The sequence below is a fragment of the Sebastes fasciatus genome, chromosome 13 (assembly GCF_043250625.1).
Source record: "Sebastes fasciatus isolate fSebFas1 chromosome 13, fSebFas1.pri, whole genome shotgun sequence".
In the NCBI taxonomy this organism is placed as follows: Eukaryota; Metazoa; Chordata; class Actinopteri; order Perciformes; family Sebastidae; genus Sebastes; species Sebastes fasciatus.
Window position 1 is genome coordinate 6298233 of NC_133807.1, and position 13047 is coordinate 6311279.

The 13047-nt window shown below is 40.2% G+C and overlaps 1 protein-coding gene and 1 long non-coding RNA gene across 8 annotated transcripts in view; one reads left to right on the forward strand and one right to left on the reverse strand.

Annotated features, from left to right (window-relative positions):
- The first annotated feature begins 4252 nt into the window (after positions 1-4252).
- Positions 4253-13047, forward strand: part of hoxb3a (homeobox B3a) — a 98347-nt gene continuing 89552 nt past the window's right edge. For 4 of the 7 annotated variants that reach the window (XM_074655162.1, XM_074655167.1, XM_074655165.1 and 1 more), the window contains exon 1: positions 4253-5092. The gene's annotated coding sequence lies outside the window, so the exon portion shown is untranslated. The remainder of the gene's footprint in view (positions 5093-13047) is intronic. The other 3 variants (XM_074655171.1, XM_074655172.1, XM_074655175.1) reach the window with 1 other exon arrangement.
- Positions 12126-13047, reverse strand: part of LOC141780104 (uncharacterized) — a 32110-nt gene continuing 31188 nt past the window's right edge. Inside the window, exon 3 of the long non-coding RNA XR_012596549.1 lies at positions 12126-12699. This is a non-coding gene — a long non-coding RNA (uncharacterized LOC141780104). The remainder of the gene's footprint in view (positions 12700-13047) is intronic.

Genomic DNA, 13047 nt, shown 5'->3' on the forward strand with positions numbered 1-13047 from the left:
TGTGTTGTCATACCTTTCAGATTAGTTTCCCTGTCATCTGGAAATGTTCACCACTGTTTAAGATTTTCACAATTGTGTGGTTCTGTTGGACGTTAAAACTACTTTATGACATACTACTACAACTACTATTACACTGGCAATAAGAAAAGTGATAGGTCATCAATACAGGTCTGAGACAATAACTTAAATAAAGGGTTCACTAATATACGTCTGGAGAAAACTGTGCTTCGATAGATTCATCCAGTCATGCTTCTCTTTTGATTTAGTTTCCATTATCCAGCCAGTGTTGTTAAATTAGAGGAGAACATGCCAAGTTAAGTTATGGATTATTATCAAATTCCTAAAGAGGAGACACCAGAGGTTTTCCATGCACTGGTCAATTTTGAGATTTGGGGGCTATTTTGCTTCCATAACATGTCTTCTTTTACATTATTTAAAAAAATAGAATGTTTATTTATATGATGGCATCTGTTGAGGTACTTTCCCATATGAAAAGAGAGTTTCACATGCACCTACTCTGCGACAGCAGCATTATTAAGTTGTAACCATCCTTTATAGGTTTGACTTGAGAGTGTAATCAGGACTTTCACACATTATAAACCACAGTAATGAGTGTCACAGTGCTCTTAAAATATCCTCACCTTGTTTACAGGTTTAAATATATTAATAGTCTTTTACCCCCCACACTGTTAGCGCTAACAGCTAAATAACATTTAAAGTTTCAGTATTTACACTTGCATCCTTATTTAGCAGTGATGCAATCAGGGCTGGGGCTCCCGAGGAAAATAAATAGAAAAAATTATATATATAATATAATACGTACACACAGATGTGAATATATATATATATATATATATATATATATATATATATATATATATATACTGTGTTCCAGCAGGCGCTATTTAACATTTATTACACCATATAAGTCGATGACGAAATCCTTAACATTGAAAAATTTAAATGAAATGAATGTTCTATTTCTATTTTATCTGCTACAAAAAGATTATAATTTTGATACTCAATTTTAATACTTACATACTACATACTATTTATACATGTATATATAGATGTAGATTTGATTTTTTTAATTATTATTTTTATTTTTTTCAAAGCTTAATACGCTGATGAGGACCATGACATGCGGTTGAAAGCACCAGATTATTTTCCTTTTTTAATAATAACATATTAGTTTTTCTTTCTTTTTTTAACTGGCCGAATCCCTTCTTTAAATGTATTTATTTGTTTAGTTAGTTAGATGGCGCATTGAGAAATTGTCGCTTAAGGCTCAAAACACGAGCACACCTATAAAATGCTGTATTTTGGCTTCAGTGTCTGAATATGATACACAAAATGATTTTAACAGTAACATCTCTGAAATATCAACTAACCCCTCTGAACCTCACCAACACATGACACCAACAAGCTCGTGGACGTTTTGTTCTCCATCACCAGGTTTATACAAAAAATAATAATAATAATCAGAATCAGAATCAGAATCAGCTTTATTGGCCAGGTATGAGCACACCGGGAATCTGACTCCGGTTTTTGTTGCATTTATTGTACATACACAGAAATATAAATACGGTTGAAAAAAAGCAGCAAGGCTGAACAAGTGTATACATAAACATGTAGCTATTACGCACATACCAGTATGTGAAGATATAAAAAAAAAAAAGCTAATATACAAAATGATATAAGTCAGACTGTAACTGTAAAAAAAACATCTAAATCAATATATATATAATATATGATCTCATGACCAACCTGATATAGTGCGGAAATATTTGCTCCCATAAGAAAACACATTTTTGCATTAATGTCGCAGAACTAAGCCTCAATTAAAACGGAAACTATAGGCTAATAATGTAGCTTTCTTTATGAAAATCTCCTCTTTTAGTTCAGATGGTCTGAAATTTTAATAATTCACGCATTCATTAGGCCTCTCTCTGAAGATGTCTTAATGCCTGTGTGGTTTAACGCAATAACAAGAGATTGTTTTTCAACTGTTCTCCCTCCAGACCGACAGACACCCGAACAACTCCCACATTGCATGAACTGCCGAGCTATACGACCAGTTCACCCACATTTTACCTGAGTTACTCCGCAGCTTTGCGTGCACCAAAAACATCCAATCTGCTCCATTCGAGCTGCACAAAGTCTCACCACATCCAAACGAAATGTCTAGGGGATATAGGGTTGCCTCTGGAAGTCCTCGGCTGTCTGTAGAAACCAAAAAGACCACATAAAGAGGTGGAGGGCGGTGGTGTATATATGTGTGTGGGGGATGTTATAGCAAGTCCTAATGTCTTTATTGCGCCCGTGAAAAGGCCGGAAACCCCAATAAAAGCCCCAAACACACTAAAGAAAGCGGACCTGTTTGTGCCTCCTGCTCTTGATTTTCTGTTAATTTTTAACTCGGGACATTTGCATAGAGGAAGCTCTGGATCCGCGTCTCCTGCAAACCAGACAAGCAGTTTGGAAAGGTCACATGCGGGTCAGTGAAGGTTTAAAATCAAGTTTTCTGGGTTTTAATAGGATACAAACAAAATGTGATCGTTATATGTGCTGGAAGGGGATTTTCTACGACCAACAGTCGTTAGTTTTGACATGGAGTTTGCAAGTATTTGTGTTGATAGCAGTTTGGATAACGCCGTCACAAATCCTGGCTTTCTTTGTAAATTCGCATGTATGCTTTATGTTACAGATTAAAAAAAAGACGGTAATGAACTTCTGTTATGATTTGACGCTATATAGAAATAAATTGAATTGAATTGAATAGATAGGGAACCAGAAAAAACAAGAAACAGTTGATCAGGTGTATTGTGAAGTCATATGTGGGTCGCTGCAGGCCGAAATTGGATGCTTTGGTTTGCAGCATTTTAATTTGACCCGAGAGTTTCTGACAATTTAGCACTTAAAATATCAATTTGGACAAATTCCGCACCTGCACCGTGCACTCTTAGTGAATCAGTAATTGTTAGTGTCTGTGCTGCAAAGGAGGCGGCATATATAGCTTATTAAAGATTCAGGAGGCGTTTTGACTCAGGTTTCCTGTGTGTGGGAGGACAGGAACTTCATTAGCAAAAACCAAGAAGATGTATTTCAATATTTAACTCGTGAATCAAGCAGGTGAAGCCAACTCCCCCTCCAAACCCGTTATAGCCCTTATATATCCAGCTTCCGGTTATTCAGGTGTGTTTTCACATCAGCTCTCCTTTGAGACAGAGTCGTCCTCTAAACCGCATCGGGCTGCTTTTAAGTGCTGTAAAGCAAGATTTTGTGTTAAAAAAAACAACTAAAAAACTAAAAAAACACACTGCGGTGTGTCTTCGCAGCGTCTCACAGCCTGCGGCTCCTGGGCCTGCTAGGCCGTTAAAACGGTGACGCGTTGCCGCATTGCGAAACCGCTTTTACGCACGGCTTTTTAAGGCCCACAGCAGCACTCAGGTGATGCTGTTGTTGTGGCTGCAAGTCCACATGGACCCAAATTTCACCTTGTTCACTAAATGTGCAGGACTTCATCCCTCTTGGTAGATACAAACAAAGAGCACGGACGCACTCGTTATACGCGTATAGACCGAGCTATTTTCCCTCTGGAGCCTTATTATTATATTAATACGTTTTAATATCAACCTATGCTTGCCAATACGGCAGTGATCAGCGTTGTTCTTGGTGTTTTTTTGCGTTGTGGTGCAGAGAGCCAGGCTTCACCTCGGAGCTGCTTTCATTCACAGACACCTTTCTGCTGGATCTGCATCTGCTGGCTGAGGTTTATCACACTAACACCGAAACCTGATTCAACTATAATGAATGGGGAGCTTTGTGCATTCTGCATTAGCTAGCTGCCAAAGTTCTACATGTCTATTTTTATTATTAATCACATATGTGGTTATTTTTTTTCTTTACCTTTTGTGTTTTAGTGTTAAAATGCATTTGACAACACTTTTCCAACCTCCACATATATCATGTCCAACATCAGCAGATGAATAAAACAGCCTATATAACAAGCCATATATACCAACACAGCACAAACGCAGATAGTGTTTTTAAAAAAGGTTAAAAAAGACAAGAAGAAAACAAAATCAGAATGTTCTTTCTGTGTGTTTTTGAGAGAGGCAGAAGAGAAGGAGAAAATGGCGGCGGACAGAGTGAGAGAGAAAAGAGAGAAGGAGCAGCTCCCCTCCTCTAACAGCACTCCATGAAGAAATGCAATAAATTCCTTGTTGTTTTATGAAAATTTACAACTTTGTGATACAAGTTTATGAGTGGCCGCGCGCGGGGATTGGCCGACGGGCTGGTCATGTGGACGCGCTTAACGTGAACATGAACTTTTTATGATTTCCCAAGTGGCTATATTGCTGCTGCACTCCGCTCCGGCCCGAGCAGCCGAACTCTCCTCTCCTCTCCTCTGCCTCGCGCTGCCTGCCCGGGGCTCGCGAGGAGGCGTCGCGCGGAGCGGAGCGCGAGGAGGAAATTAACGCCCGGCTTTAATTAAACGGACTAGTTAATGAGAATACTAGTTGCTACTGAGGAAAACCGGCACGAGGAGACGCTGGAAACAACCCGCCCACCTCCACCCTCCTCCTCCTCCTCCTTCTCCTGCTCTTCCTCCTCCGCTATGGCTCCGCGCTCCGTCTGGTCTCGTGCTGCTGCTGTCTACGCTAAATCGGCGGATCGAGATCGGGACAGTTCCGCCCGTGATGAGGCCGAAGATGGGACGCCAAAACCCGCGGAAGAACATCAACCGGAGATGACCTCATTAATTTTATTTTTTAATTCTAATATGACATTTTATTTAATTCCTCACTTGTCACCGCGAGGAGGAGGATGATGATGATGAAGATGGGTGTTTTGACGACTGGGTGACAACGGGGAACGCACCCCCCCCCCCCCCTCCAATTCTTCTCATCCTCATCCCCCTCGCGCCGCCACCACCCCTCCATCCAATTATCATCCATCCATCCGGTCTACACGCGGTATGGGCTTGTCTCGTGCCATTCCGGGGTGCCTTGGCTGCCTGCACGCGGGAGAGAGAGCGAGAGCTGCAGGTGTGTGCATGGTGGGTCTCGTGACGGATTATCAACAAACGGTAAGAGAGACATGCATGCTCCACGTTCCTCCTCCGGCAGCCCCCTGCGCGCGCTGCTGCTGCTGCTGCATGCGCATTGTTAAAGCAGCAAAACAGTGCAGTGCTGTTGTGTGATTCTGCTGCTTCTGGTTTACACATTAACGTTATAAATGAGGTGTTAGTGGTGTTTCCATCTCAGATTATATAGAGCGCTTCCTGGCTGGATTAGAGGCTCCATGGTGGACTATATCCAGATGAATTGGCTCTCTAAGTGGTGGGATTAGCTGCGGAAGAGCCATCCATCGGTTTAGAAGTCGGCTGTGTGTGAGAGCCGGAAGATTAGCTCATGTCTTTTTTTTTGCCCCCGAGCCGTTCCCAGTGAACGGAGGGAGGGGGTAGGTTAGTCTATATCCATAAGAGAGAGTGAGGCTGGCTGTGGTGTGAGGACAGGTGTGCTGGATTTATCAAAGCATCTTTTTAAATAACACCAATTGTATTGATTTTTAAAGAGAGCGTTCTGTGCATTGTATACCGCTGGTTTCTTGTGTTTAGCAGCAGGTTGCAGGTAGCTTCTGTAGCTCTGCGTTAATAAACTGCCTTTTGTGCTCCCGGTGTGTGTGTGTGTGTGTGTGTGTGTGTGTGTGTGTGTGTGTGTTTATAATTGTTTCACTTCCAGATCTCAGTGGAAGAGCTTCCAGGTGTCAGCTGACTGACAGCCTGTGTGTGTGTGTGTGTGTGTGTGTGTGTGTGTGTGTGTGTGTGTGTGTGTGTGTGTGTGTGTACAGACACAGGAATGTTTTTTCTGTCTTGGTCCGTCCAGCCCACTTTTATGACTTTGTTTCCCTTCTCATTTCCTCCCTGCGGCGGGTGGGCTGTTTTTTTGTTGTCTACACCTAACGGGCCAGGACACCGCCCAACACCCCCACACCCACACACACACACACACACACACACACACACACACACACACACACACACACACACACACACACACACACACCACCACCAAACCAACCCAAACTCACAAACACATCTGCAGGTCTGTCTGTCTGTCTGTCTTCTCTTTGGTCTCCAATTTGTTGCTGTCTCAAATATCAAACACCTTTAAAAGGTGTTGGAAGGGAATTCCTTCATCCCACACACACACACACACACACACACACACACACACACACACACACACACACACACACACACACACATACACACACACACACACACACAAAGGGAAATTTCCCCCTTGGCCTGCGAATAGTTCCTCATTTTTTACCACCTCTCACTCTTAAATTAGTTTAGTTATGAATGTCTATACTCAGTTTATTCTCTAATGAATGCTAGCAACCAGATAATAACCAGACTAATGATCACAACTTCTTACAGAAGTCTTACAGAAATAAGAAATAAAATAGAACCTATTATTATAATATTAATTATTATTATTATTATAGTAGTAGTAGTTGTAGTAGTATTAGTATTAATATTAGTAGTAGTAGTAGTAGTATTAGTATTAGTATTATTATTGTAATTCTACTACTACTACTATTAATAATAATAATAACAATTATTATGTTTTATTATTATTATTAATATTATTAGAATTGTGCACTGTTTGCTATGAGAGAAGTATTGACTAACATTGGCACGTCGGTATGCAGCTAAATGAACTGTGTAGATATTCGTGACCGTGTGTAGATTTGATATAAAAATAAAAATATTTGTTCCCATAACCAGGTAATAATTTGCGGTTGGTTATATACATCTGAAAAAGCGGCGCACAGTTGCGCAACTGTGATGTTGGACATGGATGGTAAACATGCTGAGGTCTTTGGAAGCTTTATTTATGGTATTTTTTTCAAAGGCTTTCACAAAACACACATTTCTACAAAATATACATCCACATTCAACATTTTATTTTTATAGCTTTGACTATGTGTCCGCCGCTCCTCCTCCCTGCCTCCCCTCAGCCTGTAGGTGATCACGGACAAGCGTTGATAATATATCCGCTGAATGTCAGTAACACCTCTACCTGGGAGGACAGCTTCATTTCTGGTGGAATGTGGCACACTAAAAAGTCTACTTTACAGCATAAATATGACAGCAACATAGACACTTCTCTTCATCTCTCAACCAATAACTAAACAACACAGTTATTAAAAATATGACCAGCAGGGAAATAATGTAACTCACAGTGATAGATACAGTCTGCTTTAGCTTTAGCTCTGTCAACACCAGTGAGTTGATATAGCATTTTAAGCGTTATATTTCCCATAATATATAAGCGCATTATCGGCTTAGTATTTTCTTATGTTTAATTTAATATTAGAAGCTGTTTCACGCCTTTCAACAGACAATAAAGTCAATATTTAAATATAATATAATAAAACTCCGGATCAGTGACATTTTCTTTTTACGTCCAAGGCCAGTGTTTATAAAATATATATGGAAAGAATAAGGGATGTGCTGTGATATCAATAGGCGCTAGGTTTCAAGCTATCCGGCGAGGCGTTTTATTAAATATACTTCATGAACTTAATGTTGATAAACCAGTTCATTCCTTCATTACTGCAGCACAAACATTTCTCCGTTAAATTGGCTCATATTTAAAACACGCTCCGGTGTTTGTGAGAGGAGGAGAAGGGACAAAGAGCGTGCTCAGCTCGGGCACAGATTTATGCTATTAATATGGGTTTAAATATATTTTCATCAAATATGAATACTTAATATCTAAACATTAATTTATAAGTATAAATCTTGTTTCAGAAGATCTAATTAGTGGTCCTATAGTTTACCACAATAATCAGATCAGGAAACATTCAGTCATTTACTATTGCAGCTGTTCAAGTTTCTGTTTATAATACTGCAGTAGAAGAAGAGGTTATTATTGTTGTCAATATAGATATTAGTTATTTAATAACTATTCATATTATTTATGATACATATTATACTCATGTGTGGCTAGTTCTAACATAAGCGGCTAAAGTCTGTCTTATTTTAGGCTATCATCTGTCAGTAGCAGCAGTTATAGTATTAACAATCACGGGACTCAAGTTTACAAGTTTATTTATATAAATGTGCATTTGTACAAATATATATTTTTCATATATACACGCATGTACATTCATATTCTCAGTACAGATCAATACCAACTTGCATCACAGGCAGACTATGCATATATCATTTACATTTTTGGCACCAAATACTGAGCCTATATAATTCAAAAACATGTAACCCATGATAAAACAATATCAATATTGTAATAAGTTAATAGGTGATACAAACTGTGAAATATCAGGGGACTGCTTTGGTCTTTGGACTGTGGGGGAAAACCATGCTCACACGTGGAAAACACACTATAAGTGAACTGTGCAGCTGCAGGAGCTATACAGGAGCGGTGGCCACACACTGACCCAGCCCGGACAGAGCTTCAGTCGGCCGGGCGGTGCTCACCAGTAGGAGCCGCCGAGCAGCAGCCTCTCGTGACGCGCTCCTACAAAACGCTCTGGTGCCATCTAGCGTCACACTGACGGCAGTACCAAACATTCCCAAACACACACAACAGACACACGCTTCATCCTCTCTGGGTAATACCCACTCGTCAAAGACTCTCTCATATACACGCACGCGAAGCTTCCTGGCGTCGGTGCTGAATGTGTCTCTGTCGTCGTTCGGAGGTGTGATGAGCTGTTGGCAACGTGCGTGTGAGTGTTCTGTGGTGTGTAAGCTGTTGACAAACTGATGATGTGTGCGCGACTTTACTTTTTTTTTTGTCCTCTTTGGAATGAAACCACACTCAGGCATGACGAGGAGGCAGGGGGTGTGGGGCGAGTATGCGCATGCACGTGATCGTGCGGGTATGTGTGGGTACATTTAGTCTTTTGTCTTGCCGGTTGCAGGCTTCTCTCTTTCTTTCTTTCTTTCTTTCTTTGATGTAAAACGCACAGGGAGACAGATTTGTGGCGTGGAGAGAGAAGCTGCCCCAGGTTAGGCCTCACTGCGCTGAATGAGGCGTGGAGAAAACACATGCGCGCGCAGGAACACACACATGGTTCGCGCGCGCACGTTGTGCCCAAGGAAACTGTAAAAGTTGTGCTGATTGGTTGGTCGGTCGCTGTTTCGATTAACAAAGGCGACCAGCGGCTTCAATGTGCAATGTGCGCGTGCGTATGCAGTGTAGCGTGTGTGTGTGTGCGTGTGTGTGTGTGTGTGTGTGTGCGTGTGTGTGCGTGTGTGCGTGTGTGTGTGTGTGTGTGTGTGTGTGTGTGTGTAAACATAATAACTGGTCTTTAATCTCTGATTTCATCATCTTTACTGGCTCGCTCATCTGCAGATCTGCTGTTCAACCACCCAAATATATGCATCCAGGTGTGCGTGTGTGATCATTTGATTTGATTTGGAGGGTGGGGGGGTGCAATAATCCTCAGTATTTGATTTATGACTCCAGCATCATCTGACTTTAATCCGGCATTCAAAATAAAATCGAGCACATTAAATCAACGCCCCCCCTTCCATACTCGACATCCAAACACCTAAATTGCATTTTCTGTGTTATTATTATTATTATCAGGATGGTATCAGAGTGGGAATCCACATTATTATTATTCTGCTGCATATAAACGATGCAAATGCATCACCGCATTCATGCAAAGTAAAAGTATATTGCATTTTGGTATTATTAATGGTAAATTAGAATATACTCTGCAGGCTTTAATAAGTGAGAGTTACCAATACATTTTTAGTATTAACATTAGTTCATGATACTAACATCAACACTTACTAATATTACCGCTACTTGATGATACAAATGAGAATAATCTTAAATTATATTAAAAATTCAATAACAATGTGTTGTGTTTTAAAACTTTAATACACCATAATATGTTTCCGATGAACAGCTATAATGAAATGAGTTAGATACGTGTTTGTAATGAAGTGCACCTGCATGTGCGCGTGTTCCTTACTTAGCTAGTAGAGACTTTTTTTTTTTTGTTGAGAAAAACAAGCAGCAGCCCTCCCCGTGATGCTGCATTCAGCCTTCCGTTAATCTTTAACTCGTCCCGGGGCCCTCTCAGTGTGGCCGAGCTCGCGGGCTTGCGTCCACCACCGGTAACAGTTCGGTGAGCTGACACAGAGCACGAGCTCACGGTGCCGTGAAGGACGCGGCCAGCCGGCTCGCGCTGCCTGGAGGAAGGCGATTATTATACATTAAAACAAAAACCGAGGCACTTTCTGTCGGTTTGTTATTAACTCGTGCAGGAGAGGTCGGTCAGCGCGCGCACACACACACACACACGCACACACACACACACACACACACACACACACACACACACACACACACACACACACACACACACACACACACACACACATACACACACACTGTTTCCTATCCAGCATACTGAGCCTTACTACTCTAAAAGCATGGACTTTATTTTAACTTATGTTGTAGGTAAGTGAAACAAATATTATAGTTGATGTTCCGATTTATCTCTTCCCCTTACATGAACAAAAAGGTGATCTATTTAAACATGCCACAGCCTATTATATTTTTAATAATTTATTATTCAACTTTGGAACGGAAACCACCTTTGAAGATAGGTCCTATTGATTAAGCTATTTATAATGAAATATCTTCCATCAACTGATGATAACAATATTTCTGATATTGTTTTTTCTTCTAGTAGAGTTTTTAAATGGTTTGAACGATTCTCCAATTGTAAATTAAAAAAATAATAAAACAACAATTGGTTTCAAATACCAGGCTCATAGGCCTACATGTCAATAAAGAAGTTTTATTGTTTTAAATGTTAGTTGCAATATCAGTCCGACTATCTCTGAGCCGGTGAAGGAATATTTAAAAGAATTTCTCTCTCACTGCTCGCTCGGCTTGAGATCAACTTCAGGGTAAAAAAATAAAAGAACAACGGTGTAAAAAAAAGGTGTAGTCTAAGTCAATAAAAAGGCTAATCCACGAATGTTTAATTTCATAGACAGTTAATTATTTCACAGTGCTTTTTACTGAGGGAAACGCCGGCGCTTTGAGCATTGCCGGGGCTGAAATGAACCGCAGATGAACTGTACAGTGCTCGTGTGTGTGCACGCGCGTTCCTTGTGTGCAGCACAGCACATGTGTTCATCTGCTGTTTGCTGCGGGCCTGTTTTTCAGTTCGTCGCCATTCCTCGGACTTTACAAGGAGTCATAAACGGTCATAAAGCCATAAAAGTCCCCCCCCACACACACACCCACACACACACACACAGACACACGCACGGCCATAAAGCCATAAAGCAGCAGTCTGACTCCTTCAGCTTTAATTGTCGATAATCTCTGAAGTTTCTCAGATTCCTGGAGTTCCTTCAGCAGCCTTTAACTGTTTACACTGCAGCTCAATCACAGCTACAGTGGGATTCACTGCGCGAGGATATAACAGGCTTAAAGCGCGTGTCCCTTATTGGAAAATCTGCCATTAACGTATTATCACCCTGTCACAACTGAAAACCGCTTACACATAACGCAGGTTATTATTCTTGTTCTTATTTTTATTGGGCTACTTTTATTATTATTATTATTATTTCCTTAACTGGTGGTTAGCTGCTTTCCAATAGGAAACACACCTCAGAATGTTCAATGTATTATGATTATTATTATTATTATTATTATTATTATTATTATTATTATTATTATTACTATTATTATTATTATTATTATTTCGTTAATTGGTCTTCCAGTAAGAAACAAATCACAGAATATTCCCTGCACTATATTCAGTTTTAACAGTTTTCTTCATCTCCTTGTATTTTTATATCTGGTATATTTGTTTGTACTTTGTACTTTGCACTACTAACTTTTGTACTGTATTTTTACTAACATGTTTTGCACTATGGAACTATGATGCTGGAAACTTGAATTTCCCTCGGGATCAATAAAGTTACTATCTATCTATCTATATATATATATATATATCTATCTATCTATCTATAATTGGTATTATCAGTAATAGTATTATTAGGCTTTTATTAGTAGGCTATAGCCCAAGGCAGCCTATATTGTCATTGTTATTTTTGGCAGCCGTTGATATAGGCTACTTAGTAGTACAAAGTAAAATTGCTGATAGGGCCTATAGACTATTTTAGTTGTTTTAATTCTCGTATTTATCCCCAAACATGTTATTTAAATTAATGTGAGCAAAGGGTCCTAGAGTTTAATCCTATAAAACAACATTTTCGTTGCCTTAAAGTGGGTAAAATATTCTGGACACAATGAAGAGCGACTTTTTTCAATACCTGCCTATACGGCAAGCAGGAAGGCTCAAGTCTGGTAAACTCTATAGCTGTTGGAGGAAACAGCAAATAAAAAGTAGATAAACACCACGCATTGACAGGTTTTGGCGCGTGAGAGCATGCGTGACTGTCTCCCTTTAAGGTGACGTGATGTCTTTTCTGTTAGCCATTTGGTGTTTCTCTCCTTTATGCTCTCTCTCATATAGCCTACTATAACTGCTGCTTCCAACCGGACACCGACCGTCTCCCGTCTGTAGTGTCCAGTCTCCGCTTCCGACACCGAGTCTTCCTGTCCTCGTGCCGTTTGGTGCCTTTTGCCGCTTCTCTCCAAACTGTCTGCAACACACCTGCAAAAGACAAAACAATAACGTGCTCATTAGGCTACCAGTCATTTAACCAGTAACACAGATAGACTAACATGTACTGTATGAATATGTGACTGCATTCACATGATATATGGTAAATAGCTCACATTGGTGCCTTCAAGTTGTGTTGAATGACGTAGTATCAGTTTTAGTAGCATATTGGGCTATTGCTAATACTTAGTATTAAGCTTTTCTAACTGTAGGTTAACTTAAGATAGACTATTTTTGTGTTAAAATACGTTATTATAGAGCTCCCATCTTATTTCTGTCCTAAGGCTATTAACGTTATAGAATTTGACACTAAGTGAGACTTCTCATTAGGCAAATAAA